A 14,181-nucleotide genomic window follows, 5' to 3' on the forward strand; every position below is an offset into this window, starting at 1 on the left:
TATTAAGAATGTTATATATTTTTCTTTAATCTGTTAATATGGTGTATTCCTTTTGTGTGTATGTGTGTGTGAAACTCTGTTTTAATAAGATTGAACCCTTTTCAGTATTCCTAAGCTGTAAACATTGGGAAACTGAAGTATCAAAGGAAACACATCAAGGATCATCTGTAACAGAGAAAAATCTTAAAATTTCTTATTGTCTTTATACAATCAATGCATAATATTTAAGTAAAGCTGAATTCCTTATTAGGCATTTTTGCATATGCTGCCTTCTCCCTATCTTTATGTGCCTTTATCTTTTCTTTGGCTTTCAACAGTTCTGCCCGGATAGCTTTATTTTCCAGTGCTATCTCCTGAGCTTTCTTAAGATCAGTCAATGCTTGGGGCACCTGGGTGGCTCAGTGGATTAAGCATCCAACTTCAGCTCAGGTAAAATCTCATGGTCCATGAGTTCAAGCCCCACATCAGGCACTGTGCTGATAGCTCAGAGCCTGGAGCCTGCTTCAGATGGGTTCTGTATCTCCCTCTCTCTCTGCCCCTACCTTGCTCGTGGTCTGTCTCTCTCCCTCTCTCAAAAATAAATAAATGTTAAAAACAAAAACAAAAAGATCAGCCAATGCTTGATCTATTCTTTTAATCCTTGCCATCCCTGAGCTCTATAGTACCATGATTTGGTATTTTATGGGTCTATTTCAAGAGCCTCCAAACAACTGCCAATTGTTCCCTGCCAACTTGACATCTTCAGTTTACAAGCACCAATATTCAGCTCGCAGCTTAAAGCTGTCGGTGCAGCTTCAATCTATCTGCTTTCTCAATAAGTCTTTGAACCTTCCACATATCTTAAAACTTTCATATATTTTTTTAATGGCCATCTCCCAGTTCTGGAATTTGAAGAAAAGTATTTCCAATATTTTTAAGTCTTCTGTTATTAGTAACATTTTATCTACATCTTTTAAATCTATATCTGCATCCTCAGGGAAACCTGGATGACTGTCATTAGAACCATCTTTTGGAGATATGCTCCAATCATCCCCTTCCTTCAATTCTTTGCATTCTGCAATAACACACAATTTGGCAGGTTTTACACCTTTCACTTCTACATTTTCCAGTATCCTTGCCACACCCATTCCTTTAATTACTTGGCCAAGTATCACATGTTTCCCATCCAAATGAGGAGAGGGAAACTGTTGTGATAAAGAACTGAGAACCATTTGTATTTGCAACCTGCATTTGCCATGCTCGATAAATCTTCCTGATCATGCTTATAATAAAAATTTTCATCCTCAAATTTTTCACCGTAAATACTTTCTCGACCTGTCACATTTTGATTTGAGAAGTCTCCACCCTGAATCATAAATTTCTTAATAATCTGATGGAAAGGGCATCCTTCAAAATGGAGAGGTTTCCCAGTGGTGGGTCCAATACCTTTGTCTCCTGTACACATGCACAAAATTTTTCTGCAGTTTTGGGTACAATATCTGCAAGCAATTCTAAGACAATTCAACCAACTTGTTCCCCTCCAACGTCCACCTCAGAAAAGACTTGGGAGTTACTAGGGTTGGAGGGCTGAGTTTGGGGGGATGGGTGCGGCATTTTGAATTGCAGATGTACTTGAGTGGGAACTCAGAGAACCTCTTGGACACCTGGCAGCGCGACCCGAAAGCCTGTTAATATGGTATATTCCTTAAGAGATTTTATGATGTTGAAATTCCTTACCTTTTCAGGACAAACCCTACTTGATTATGATTATTTTTATATAAATGACCAAATTCAAATTGCTAAGATTTGACTTAACATCTTAGCACTTTAGCATCATAGGATAATTGGTTTATGATTTTTGTCTTGAATGGAATAATCTCTATTTTATTTCCAGCCTACTCTGTCATCATTCCAAATAATTTTTATTATACCTTTTCTCTTTTTACTCTTGATAAATCTTCATAGTGGTTTGTTTATTTTATTATCTCTTCCAAAGAACCATTTTGGATTTTGTTGATCTTCTCAACTGTACCATCTTTTTCTATTAACTGTATCTTTTTTTTCTATTTCATTACTTTTTGTTCTTATCTGAATTTTCCCTCTATTTTCTTTAGCTTTTTCCCCTATTGGTTTTTTCCTACATACTTATGTTGAACACAATTCATTTATTGCTAGTCTTTATTTTTATTGTAGCTTTTTGTTACAGAAATTTTAAAATATAAACAAAAGCAGAAAAACTACTATAATGAAACTCCATACACTCATCAGCCAGTTTCAACAATTTTCAACTCATTGCCAACCATGTGTTGGCCAATCACCCATCCCAGATTGCTTTGAAGCAAATTCTGATGCCATATATTTTCATGTGTAAATAGTGCAGCAGGTTTTTCTAAAACATAAGGACTTATTATATACAACCTAAAGAATTATCACTAACATACCTTAAAAATATACCATTACAGGGGCGCCTGGGTGGCTCAGTGGGTTAAGTGTCCAACTTTGGCTCCGGTCATGATCTCGCGGTTTATGAGTTCCAGCCCCACGTCCAGCTCTGTGCTGACAGCTCAGAGCCTGGAGCTGCTTCAGATTCTGTGTCTCCCCCTCTCTCTGCCCCTCCCATGCTCATGCTTTGTCTCTTTCTGTCTCTTTAAATAAACATTAAAAAAAATTTTAAATATACCATTACAATCCCTAAAAAAATAAAACAATAATCTTTCATGTCATTCAATTTCCAGCATTCAAATTTCCTCAATTACCTCATAAATATTTATACAGTTTCTTTGACTCCTAATAAGGTCTAATAATTGCAATTGGTTAATATGTCTCTTATGACGGTTACTTATAGGTTCTCTCTTCATCTTTTTTTTTCTTACGATTTATTTATTGATGAAGATAGATAGTGGGGCGCCTAGGTGGCTCAGTTGGTTAAGCATCTGACTCTTGGGTCAGCTCAGGTCATGATCTCATGGTTTGAGGGACTGAGCCACACGTCAGGCTCTGCACTGTTAGGTGTGGGATTCTCTCTCTCCCTCTCTCTATGCCCCCTCCCTCTCCCTCTCTCTCTCTGTACTCTGGATTTTGTGATTGCATCCCTGTGGTGTTTAAACATGTTGCTCTGGTCACTGTATTTCCTGTGACTTGGCAGTTAGATCTAAAGACTTGATCAGATTCAGGTTTGTGATAATAAGGACCACTGATGATCATTGCCACTATCCTTTATGCTGTTTTCTGTCCTGTCATTTTTGGTTGTCTGAAGTTTTTTTTCCAGTAGATTCTTCAGGCAGAGATCGTGAGAATAGTATTTTCATATATATATATGTATAGCTCTTCACTAAAACATCTTAAAGAGCAAATTCAAGAACCATGAGTTAGGAAAGCTATCTTGACCTACCATCTCTTTCTGGTTTAGAAACACTCATCTCAGTTAAACATAGGGTAAGGTTCTCTTTCATGTTGTGTGAATGCTATTTGATTTGGACTTTTTTTCTCCAATTTCTTTGTATTTTCTGTTTACGGTTCTTTTTTAAAAAATTTGTCTCCTTTATTACCTTCTAGAAAAATGATAAAAATTTCCACATCCACACTGCTCCCCTTTTAAGACCCTTTGCTGTTTTGGGGACACCTGGGTGGCTCAGTCAGTTAAACGTCTGACTCTTGATCTCCGCTCAGGTCATGATCTCACAGTTTGTGAGTTCGAGTCCTGCTTGGGGCTCTGCACTGACAGTGCTTGGGATTCTCTCTTCCTCTCTCTCTGTCCCTCCCCTTCTCTCTCTCTCTCTCTCTCTCAAAAGAAATAAATGAACTTTAAAAAAAATAAAAATCAATTTCTAATCTTTAAAAAATAAAATAAACCCTTTGCTGGTTTTCAAAGCATGTATTGTATTTCTGTTCTTTTAGTCTTTGTCCATGAATTTTTAATATACAATCTTAACTATTATTTTTGCTACTAACAAATAAAATTAGTCAATATTTTTAATTCTTCTCCTGATCATGACAATAACCTTTTAACAGGCCCATTGTTTAATATGCCCAATTTTATTATTGCTGTTGAAATTTTAATTTTGTAATTTAAAAACATTATTCTTAATAATTAATAGTTCATGAAAATTTATTGACAGATTAAAAAACCTCTATGCTTTTTTGTATGTGCTTTTTGAGTTTTGTTTTTTCTTGCTAATCTACTCTTTAACATGTCTCTTATAAAGAAGGGTCTTTGGGTAGCAAACTCTTTTGGTCTTTGTATGTCTGAAAATGCTTCATTTTTACCTCTCTCTTGAATAAGAGTTTAATATGTTAAATGACATAAAATTGTCACTTTATGTTTATGTTTAGTATTATGATATATAATTATAGTTATCCAAATTATAGGATATAAACTTCTAGGTGGATAATCTCTCTCAGTACATTGAAGAGACGTCTCCATTGTCTTTTTTCCCACTTTTTTCTGTTGTTGTATTACCATCTTTAAGTTTAAGTGTGAAGTCCAGAGGTATTAAATTCATTCACATGGTTGTAGAACCATCATCCCTATCAATCCCCGTGACTCTTCATCTTGTATAACTGAAACTCTTTACCCATTAGATGGTAACTCCCTGTACTCCCCTTCACCGTCTCCTGGAAACCACCATTATACATTGTCTTTATGATTTTGAACATGTACTTCATATAAACGGAATCATATAGTATTTGTCATTCTGTGCTTACTTTACTGAGTATATTGTCCTCAAGTTTCATCCATGTTATAGTGTATGGCAGAATTTCTTTCCTTTTTAAGGCTGAATAATATTCCATTGTGTGTGTATACCACATTTTGCTAATCCATTCAACCACCGATGAACACAGGTTGCTTCCATGTTTTAGCTATTGTGAATAATGCTTCTGTGAACATGGGTGTACAAATATCTCTTCCAGACCCTGCTTTCACTTCTTTTGGGTAAAAACCAAGAAGTGGAATTGCTGGGCCATATGGTAATTCTATTTTTAATTTTTTGAGGAACTGTCATACTGTTTTCCATGGCAGCTTTACCTTTTACATTCCCATCAACAGTGCACGAGGTTTCCAATGTCTCTACATCCTCACCAGCACTTATTGTTTCCCGTCTTTTGGGTAGTGGCCATCCTACTGGGTATGAGGTGGTATCTCACTGCAGTTTTGATTTGCATTTCCCTAATGTTTAGCGATGTTGAACATCTTTTCACATGGTCATTGGCCATTTGCACATCGTTGGTGAAACATCTACTCAGATCCTTTGCCTATTTTTTAATTGGGTTGCTTTTTTATTATTGAATTGTAATAGTTCTTTATATATCTTAGCTATAATTGTCTTATCAGATATATGATTTACCAATATTTTCTCCCATTCTGTGGGTTGTCTTTTTACTGTGTTGATGGTGTCTTTTTTTTAAGTTTTTATTTAAATTCCAGTTAACATACAGTGTAATATTAGTTTCAGGTGTACAATATAGTGATTCAACACTTTCGTCCAACACCCAGTACTCATCACAACAAGGGCATGTTGATAGTTGTCTTTTGATGCACAAATTACTAAAAATTTTCACGAAGTCCAATTTGTCTATCTTTCCTTTTATGTTATAGTCAGGAAATCATTGCCAAATACAATGTTGTGAAGCTTTTGTCTTATATTTTCTTCTAAGAGTTTTATTGTTTTAGGTCTTACATTTGGGTCTTTGAGCAATTTTTAGTTAATTTTTGTATGTGGTGTTGGGTAAAGGTCCACCTTCATTATTTTGCATGTGGATATACCGTTTTCCCAGTACCATTTGTTGAAAAGACTGTTTTTTACCCATTTAATGGTCTTGGAGTCCTTGTCAAGAATCATTTGGCCATATACATAAGGGTTTAATTCTGGGCTCTCTATTCTATTCTATGGGTCTATATGTCTGCTTTATGCCAATACCACTCTGTTTTTATTACTGTATCTTTGAACTAAGTTTCGAAATCAGGAAGTAGAAGTCCTCCAGTGTTTTTCTTCTTTTTCAGTATCGATTTGGCTATACAGGGTCACTTGAAATTCCATACAAATTTTAAGATGGGTTTTCCTATTTCTGTGAAAAACATCATTGGGATTTTAATAGGCATTGAATCTACAGATCACTTTGGGTAGCATTGACATTTTAACAATATTGCCTTCCAATCCATGAACATAGAATCTATTTCCATTTGTGTCTTCTCCAATTCTTTCAGCAATGCTTTCTAGTTTTCATTGTACAAGTCTTTCACCTCCTTGGTTAAGTTAATTCCTAAGTATTTTATTCATTGTGATGCTACTGTAAATGGAATTGTTTTTATAATTTGTTTTCACATTGTTCATTGTTTGTGTATAGACATGCAAATTATTTTCATGTGTTGACTTTGATTCTGCTACTTTGTTGAATTCATGATTTATTCTAACAGGTTTTTTTGTGTGGAATCTTTAGAGTTTTCTACATATAAAGTCATATTATCTGCAAACAGAGATATTTTACTTCTTTTTCACTTTGGATGCCTTTTATTTCTTTTTTTTTTAAGTTTACTTATTTTTGACAGAGAGAGATAACACAAGCAGGGGAAGGGCAAAGAGAGAGGGAGAGAATCCCAAGCAGGTTCTGTGCTGTCAGCATGCAGCAGCCTGATGTGGGGCTTGATCACATGAACCATGAGATCATGACCCCAGCCAAAACTAACAGTTGGATGCTTAACCAACTGAGCCACCCAGGCACCCCTTATTTCTTGTTGGAAATTTTTTAGTAATCTCTACACCAATGGGGGCTCAAACTCATGACTCTGAGATCAAGAGCTACATGTTCTTCCAACTGAACCAGCCAGGTGCCCCAACACTTGTATTCTGTTTTTGTTTTTAAATTTTTTAAGTTTATTTATTTATTTTGAGAGAGAAAGAGACAGTGTGAATAGGGGAACGGCAGAGAGAGAGAATCCCAAGCGGCCTCCATGTTGTCAGCACAGAGCTAGACACAGGGCTCGAACCCATATACCGTGAGATCATAACCTGAGCCCAAGTCCAACACTTAACTGACAGAGCCACCCAGGCGCCCCTTCCAGTCGTGTTCTGAATACAAGTGGTGAAAGCCTTGATCCTGATTTTAGAGGAAAAGTCTTTCATCATTGAATATAATGTTTACTATGCATTTTTATTCTATGATTCTTACTAGGTTGAGATAGTTTCCTTCTATCCCTAGTTTGTTGAGTGTTTATCATGAAAGTGTGAAATGTGCTAAATTTTATCAAATACTTTTTCTGCATCAGTTGAGATGATAATGTGTTTTACCCCCTGCATGTTGATGTGGTGAATTATATTCATCAATTTTCATATGTTGAACCATCCTTGCATTCCAGTAATAAATCCCACTTAGTCATGGTGTGTAACCTTTTAATATGCTACAGAATTCTGTTTGCTAATATTTTGTTGAGGTTTTTGCACCTATGTTCATCAGGGATATTAGACTGTAGTTTTCTTGTAGTGTCTTTGTTTGGCTATCCTGTATCAGGTAATGCTGACATCACAAAAATGAGGAAGTGTTCCCTCCTTTTCAGTTTTTTAGAAAAGTTTGAGAAGGATTGTATTAGTACTTCTTGGTAGAATTCCCCTGTGAAGCCATCGGGTCCACAGGTTTTCTTTGTTTGAAGATCTCTGAATACTGATTCAATCTTCTTACTAGTTATAGGTCTATTCCAATTTTCTATTTCTTTGTGATTTAGTCTTAGTAGGTTGTGTGTTTCTAGGAACTTGTCCATTTCATATAGGTTATCCAACTTTGGCATACAATTGTTCAGAGTATTGTCTCATAATCCTTTTATTTCTATAAAATTGGTAATAATGTCCCATCTTCATTTCTCATTTAGTAATTTGAGTCTTGACTTTTCTTCTTAGTCCATCTAGCTAAAGGTTTGGCAATTTTGTTGATCTTTTGAAGAACCAACTTTTGGTTTCATTAATCTTCTCTATTGCTTTTCTATCCTCTATTTCATTTATCTGTTTTAATCTTTATTATTTCCTTCCTTCTGTTATCTTTGGTTTTAGTTTATTCTTCTTTTTATATTTCCTTAGTTGAAAATTATGTTGTTGATCTGAGATCTCTCTTTTGAATGTAAGCATTTATAATTATAAATTCCCCCCTTGGTAGCACTTTCATTGAATCCTATGAGTTTTGGTATGTTATGTTTCATTTTTGTTCATCTCTAAGATTTTCTCATATCCCTCGTGATTTTTGTTTTTATTTATTGTTTGTTTAAAAGTGTGTGGCTTAGTTTTTTTGTGAATTTTCCAGCTTTCCTTTTTTTATTCACTTCTAACTTCATCTCATTGCTGTTGGAGGAGATACTTTTAAAATCTATATTTTAAAATCTATTGAGACTTAATTTGTGACCTAATATATAGTCTATCCTAGAAAATGTTCCATGTGCACTTGAGAAAAAAAATGTGAATTCTGTTGTTAGGTAGAGTGGTCTATATATGTCTGTTAGATTTAATAGTTTTATTGTGTTAAGTCTTCTATTTCCCTGCTTATCTTCTGTCTGGTTGTTCTATACGTTATTGTGAGTAGGTTATAGAAGACTCCAGCTTTTACTGTAAAACTGTGCATTTCTCCCTTCAATTCTATCAGTTTTTGCTTCATATATTTTGGTCCGTCACAAAGTACATAACTATTTGCATTAAACTTCTTGCTATGTTGAACTTTGTGTAATATATAATGTCCTTATTTGTCTCTTATAACCTTTTTTGGTTTATAATCTATTTTGCCTGATATTAGTATATCCACACCTGCTCTTTTTTGGTTACTATTTGCATATAATATCTTATTCTATTGTCCCACTTTCAATTTCCTTGTGTCTTTGGATCTCCAGTGAGATACAGTGTTGATATAATAGATTTGGATCATTTGTTTTTATCTATCTATAAATATGCCCTTTTTGTCCCCATATACACAATAACAATTTTATCTTTAGGCACCAGACAAAAGTGATAGCGAAAGTGAGGAGGAGTTTGGCAAATGATTGTAGGTGCTTCTATTCCCCTACCCTTTGGGCAAACAAATATGAGGAACATCCTTCTGAGGAACATCCTCTCTGGAGGACATAACTAGGTATCTCCCGCTGGAGGGGATAGAAGTTGCTTTCATCTCTACTTTCAGCAAAAGGTACTTGTAGTTTTTGACTGCAGGAGTCAAATTCTGTAATATTTAACTTTCTTTTACAAATATAACAAATGTAAAATTAAACCATGATGCTATGGAATGTTAAGCCAACCCAAATAAGGATTTCATAATTTGATAAATCTGACTGAAATAAATTTTCAATAGAGATAATACAAACTAAGAAAAAGATCTACCAACAGTCATAAAATGGATACTACTAATAAAAGAAGAACAGAATATTACATTTAAATATTTACACTGAAATCAAAAAACATCAAATTTACAAAGGATACAGAGCTTCACATCTACAAAGAAATAAACTAAGACTCAAAAGATTAAATGATGGAAATACTTTAGTGTAGAGAAAAGCTTGTGTCAAACCCTAGTTTTGTCATTTACCAGCTGAGTGATCTTGGCTATTGTTAATCAGCTTCTCAGAGTTTTAATTTCCTCACCTGTACAAAGTAAAGGTATTATTTGATTTACAAAGTGGCTATTAAGATTTAATATGATAAAATACCTAGTTCAGTTTCTCGAAGCCTAACAACTGCTCAATAATTATTATGATCTTACCCAAAGTCACAAAACCTGTTGGCAGAGCTGGTACTGGAACCCAGGTGTCTTGACTATTGGTTGATGTACTGCCCTTTCCAAGGCTGCACTGTTTCAAGGCTTACATTTAAGTCATGTTAAAACTAAGATTCAACTCCATTGGTATACAATATGGATGGACATATGCATATGACTTCAACTAAACCAAGGTCAAGGTCTGATCTTTGTGAATAAATTGATTGGCCATATTTCATTCAGCCCCATCTTCAGAAAGTCACTTCTGTGACCTGAGTAAGAGTGAATCAGGTATGATACTAAACTGTTTATTAAACCACTTCTATGTAATTATCTCTCTTTAACCTATTTCTGTTCTCTCTGGAGGACATAACTAGATTAATTCCAGAGTTCACCTTTGATATTTTTATGTTCATACACGAAGTACAACACATTGATAGACCATTATATAAAGGGAATTTGTGAATCTTGGGGCGCCTGGGTGGCTCAGTCGGTTAAGCGGCCGACTTCGACTCAGGTCATGATCTCGCGGTCCGTGAGTTCGAGCCCCGCGTCAGGCTCTGTGCTGACAGCTCAGAGCCTGGAGCCTGTTTCAGATTCTGTGTCTCCCTCTCTCTGACCCTCCCCTGTTCATGCTCTGTCTCTCCCTGTCTCAAAAATAAATAAAACGTTAAAAAAAAAATTCAGACCTAAATGTAAAAGCTAAAATAACAAGGAAAAAAAAAAATAACAGGAGAGTATCTTCATGACTAGGGGCAGGGAAAGGTTTCTTTTAAAGGACACAACTCTCTCTCTGCCCCTCCCCTGCTTATGCTCTGTCTCTCTCAGTCTCAAAAATAAATAAACGTTAAAAAAAAAAAATTTAAAAAAAAAAGAAAAAAAGAAAAAAAAAGGGGCGCCTGGGTGGCTCGGTCGGTTGAGCATCCGACTTCGGCTCAGGTCATGATCTCACGGTCCGTGAGTTCGAGCCCTGCGTCAGGCTCTGTGCTGACAGCTCAGAGCCTGGAGCCTGTTTCAGCTTCTGTGTCTCCCTCTCTCTCTGCCCCTCCCCTGCTCATGCTCTGTCTCTCTCTGTCTCAAAAATAAATAAACGTTAAAAAAAAAAAATTTAAAGGACACAAAAGCAGATAATTAAACTTTATTAAAATTGGTAATTTTTGTTCATAAAAAGACCAACAATAAAAGAATGAAAAGGCAGACCCCAGAACGGGAGAAGATATTTTCTTCTCTTTACAGTGCAACAAAGAACTTGATCCCAAAATATCTATCTATATGTAAACCATCTTACAAATTAATAAAGAAAAGATAGTAACCCAATGTAAAAATAAGCAAAGCACTTAACAGGCACTTCACACAAAAAAGGATATCCAAGTGGTTGGTAAACTTATGAAAAGATGCTGAACATAAACATCTTCAGGGAAATAATTGCAAATTAAAACCACATTTTGCTAAATGACACATAGCTAAGAGATTTAAATGTAGACAGTCTGTTAACCTCTCTTGCTCTTTTTACTAATATTTAAATTGAGAATATTAATACCTGTCCTTAGAGGAATTTATAGCCTAAGTGAAATAACAGAAAACAGAACTATGTACTGAACAGTGAATTGTGTACTAACTCCAGAGCTAGAGACACAGTGAGTACATTATTTACCAAAAAATCAGCACAAATAGACTTAAAATGTTCTTAAGCCTTCCATCTTTTTCCAACAAGTTTTTTCTTGTTCTTTGTCAACTCCCCCTAATTCCAGGATGCCTGCTGCCGCAGAGAGTCTGCCATTGAGAGTCTCAGTGCATAAAGTGACACAAACCAGACCCTTGGCCCTATAAATCTGTCCTCATCCTATCTCTCACTGAACACTTTTAAGAAGTTTAGCCCAACACATCTACCAATGTAAATAGCCTCTCTCCTCCCCATAATAGTTACCATTTAACTAAAAACACCATCTCGTTTAATTCGTGTACCAATCCCATCAGGTGAGTATTATTTTCTCACTTAATAAATCGGTCCCATTTTACAAGAAATTAGAGGCTTGGAGTGAATAATCCACTTATCCAAAGTCACAGAAATGACAGATTTTTAAAAAATTAATGTTACATTATTTTTTAGTATATACGCAATCAGGGGATGTAGACAACAGTAAATTTTTAATTAGGATGAAGAATGGAATTTATAATTGTAATCTAGACCTAGAGAAAAGCTAAGATTTACTGAACATTAGATAGATTTTTTTAATATTTAAAAAAAATGCAATTTTTCACTTATTATTTTTCAGTCACTATGCCAGCTACCAAAGATACCAAGATAAGACTTCATAAATACCATCACCTTGGTCATTGGTTCTCAATGTACAGTTCCGAGATCAACAGCATCAGCATCACCTAAGAAACTGTTTAAAATTAATATTTTTAAGCAGCACCTACGTTACTGAATCAGAAACTCTCAGGATGGTGCCCAGTAATCTGTGTTATGAATGTTGGGGGTGATCCTGATGCATGAGAAGCACTGCCCTAAATCATCACTCTAGTCTCCCAGGTGAGGAAATTTAGGAGGTGACTTGAGAGTATGGATCAAAACAAAGATTTGCTAGAAACCAGTCTCCACTATGCCAATAACAGAAATGATGGAGATGTAAATATAGGTTTATCCAACTCCAAAATCCACATTTTTTTTTAAGTTTATCTATTTAAAAGAGAGAGAGAGAGTGTGCACACGCAGGAGAGAAAGAAGCCCCAAATCCCAAGCAGGCTCTATTGTCAGCACAGAGCCCGACGTGGAACTTGATCCTACAGACCATGAGATCATGACCTGAGCCAAAATCAAGAGTCAGATGCCCAACCAACTGAGCCCCCCAGGTGCCCCCCCCAAATCCACATTTTCTATCCCTGTGCTCCACTGACCCCTAACAGCATGAGCTGTTATTGTCTTTATGGGTCTGAAGAAGTGGGTGCCCATGTCCCTCCTCATAGGCATGCTGTTGGTACCTTGATACTGCCATTGGCGTGGGGGGGGGGGAGTCCTGAGGGGGTGACATAGCCCCTCCCTCTTAGAGAAAAATCTCCTTAAAAACAAATATGTTGAGAAATGGAGTGGTGTGTGTAGGATTTGGGAGTTATGGGGGGAAGGGGTCCTCCAGAACTTTCACTTGATTGCCCCAGTAAGTCTGACCTCAGGTAAGTTAGACCCTGTCTTCTGAGTTTGCATCTCACCCATCCTTCCCCAGAGCTGTCACTGTGTTCCCTCATCTCTGACTTAGCCCCCCCACCCACCCACCACAGTAAGGCTACACTGGGACTATCTGGACCACCCACTGATGATTTCACCCACAGTCTCAGCTTCCAGGCTGCTTGGGGTACTGTCCAGAAGGTGGGGCCGGTATTTGCTGAGTGGAAACGACAGAGGACAGGTAGCTGCTCACTCCAGCAACGTTCCCCTGGTCCCCCACCTGGCAGAGCAGACAGAGGCATATTTGTGTCCTAAATAGCTGATGCCTGTTGACAATGACATGGAACTGCCTTCGATTGAGTAGTTTCAATGTTAGGCATTGATTTGAGGAGGCAGAATGCAGTAGGAGCCCGGGAAGCAAGAAGTCCTCGGAGCTCCACAATCCCAGCACAACGATCACCAAGCACCAGGCCAGTTCTAAATGCTTTACATGCATTAGCTCAGGTAATCCGCACAGCAACTCCGTGAGATAGCTACTATTACCATCCACGTTACAGGTAAGGAAACACAAACAGTAACTTGTAATTTGCCCAAGGACAACAGCTAGAAGTACTCATTATTCATCTGTAAACCAGGGATACAAATGCCGGCCCTACACCTACAGAACTCAAGGAGTTTTGTAGTAACTCCTATGTATTGGTAATAAAGAGTATTTCTTAACCTGGAACTGTTACAGTTTTTTCCCCTTCCACCTTTTTAGACAGAGGAAAGTTCCTGGAAAAATCCAAAAGAAACTGGTAACCATGGAGGTGTCTCCACTCAAGGAAACTGAGTGGCTGGGGGACAGGATGGGAAATTTACTTTTCACTGTATTTATCAATATATTTAAATTAGATTTTATGTATGTATGTATGTATGTATGTATGTATGTATGTATGTATGTATTTAAAGTCTGCTTAGCCCCAGGTGAAGCTGCAGCGAGCTAGGGCCCTTTTCCGACCGCACCAAGGAGGGCATTTTTAAATACGGAGTAAGGGAGGGAGTGCCCACCTTGACTTAGCGGTTTGACCGGCTTTGGAGGGTGGGGGCTTCGCAGCGCGCTGGTGGCCCCGCCTAGGCGGCTGGAAGAAAAGGCCGACCCCGGCCCCGCCCCGCCTCGCCAAATTTAAGAACCCTCGTCCACCGCCCGGAATGCTCCTGGCCAACAAGGCTCTCTCCCTTTTGCGTGGTGCTCCCCCTCGTCCCTCGCGCTCCCTGCACGGCTGCCCACAGGCCGTGGCTTCACTCCCTGTGCCCGACAGGGCAGGGGCCGCGCC

General features: G+C 37.3%; 1 pseudogene; it reads right to left on the reverse strand.

Annotated features, from left to right (window-relative positions):
* Nucleotides 1-224: 224 nt before the first annotated feature.
* LOC122215245 lies at nucleotides 225-1,593 on the reverse strand (annotated as a pseudogene).
* Nucleotides 1,594-14,181: the final 12,588 nt, after the last annotated feature.

The sequence above is a fragment of the Panthera leo genome, chromosome A3 (assembly GCF_018350215.1).
Source record: "Panthera leo isolate Ple1 chromosome A3, P.leo_Ple1_pat1.1, whole genome shotgun sequence".
Classification (NCBI taxonomy): Eukaryota; Metazoa; Chordata; class Mammalia; order Carnivora; family Felidae; genus Panthera; species Panthera leo.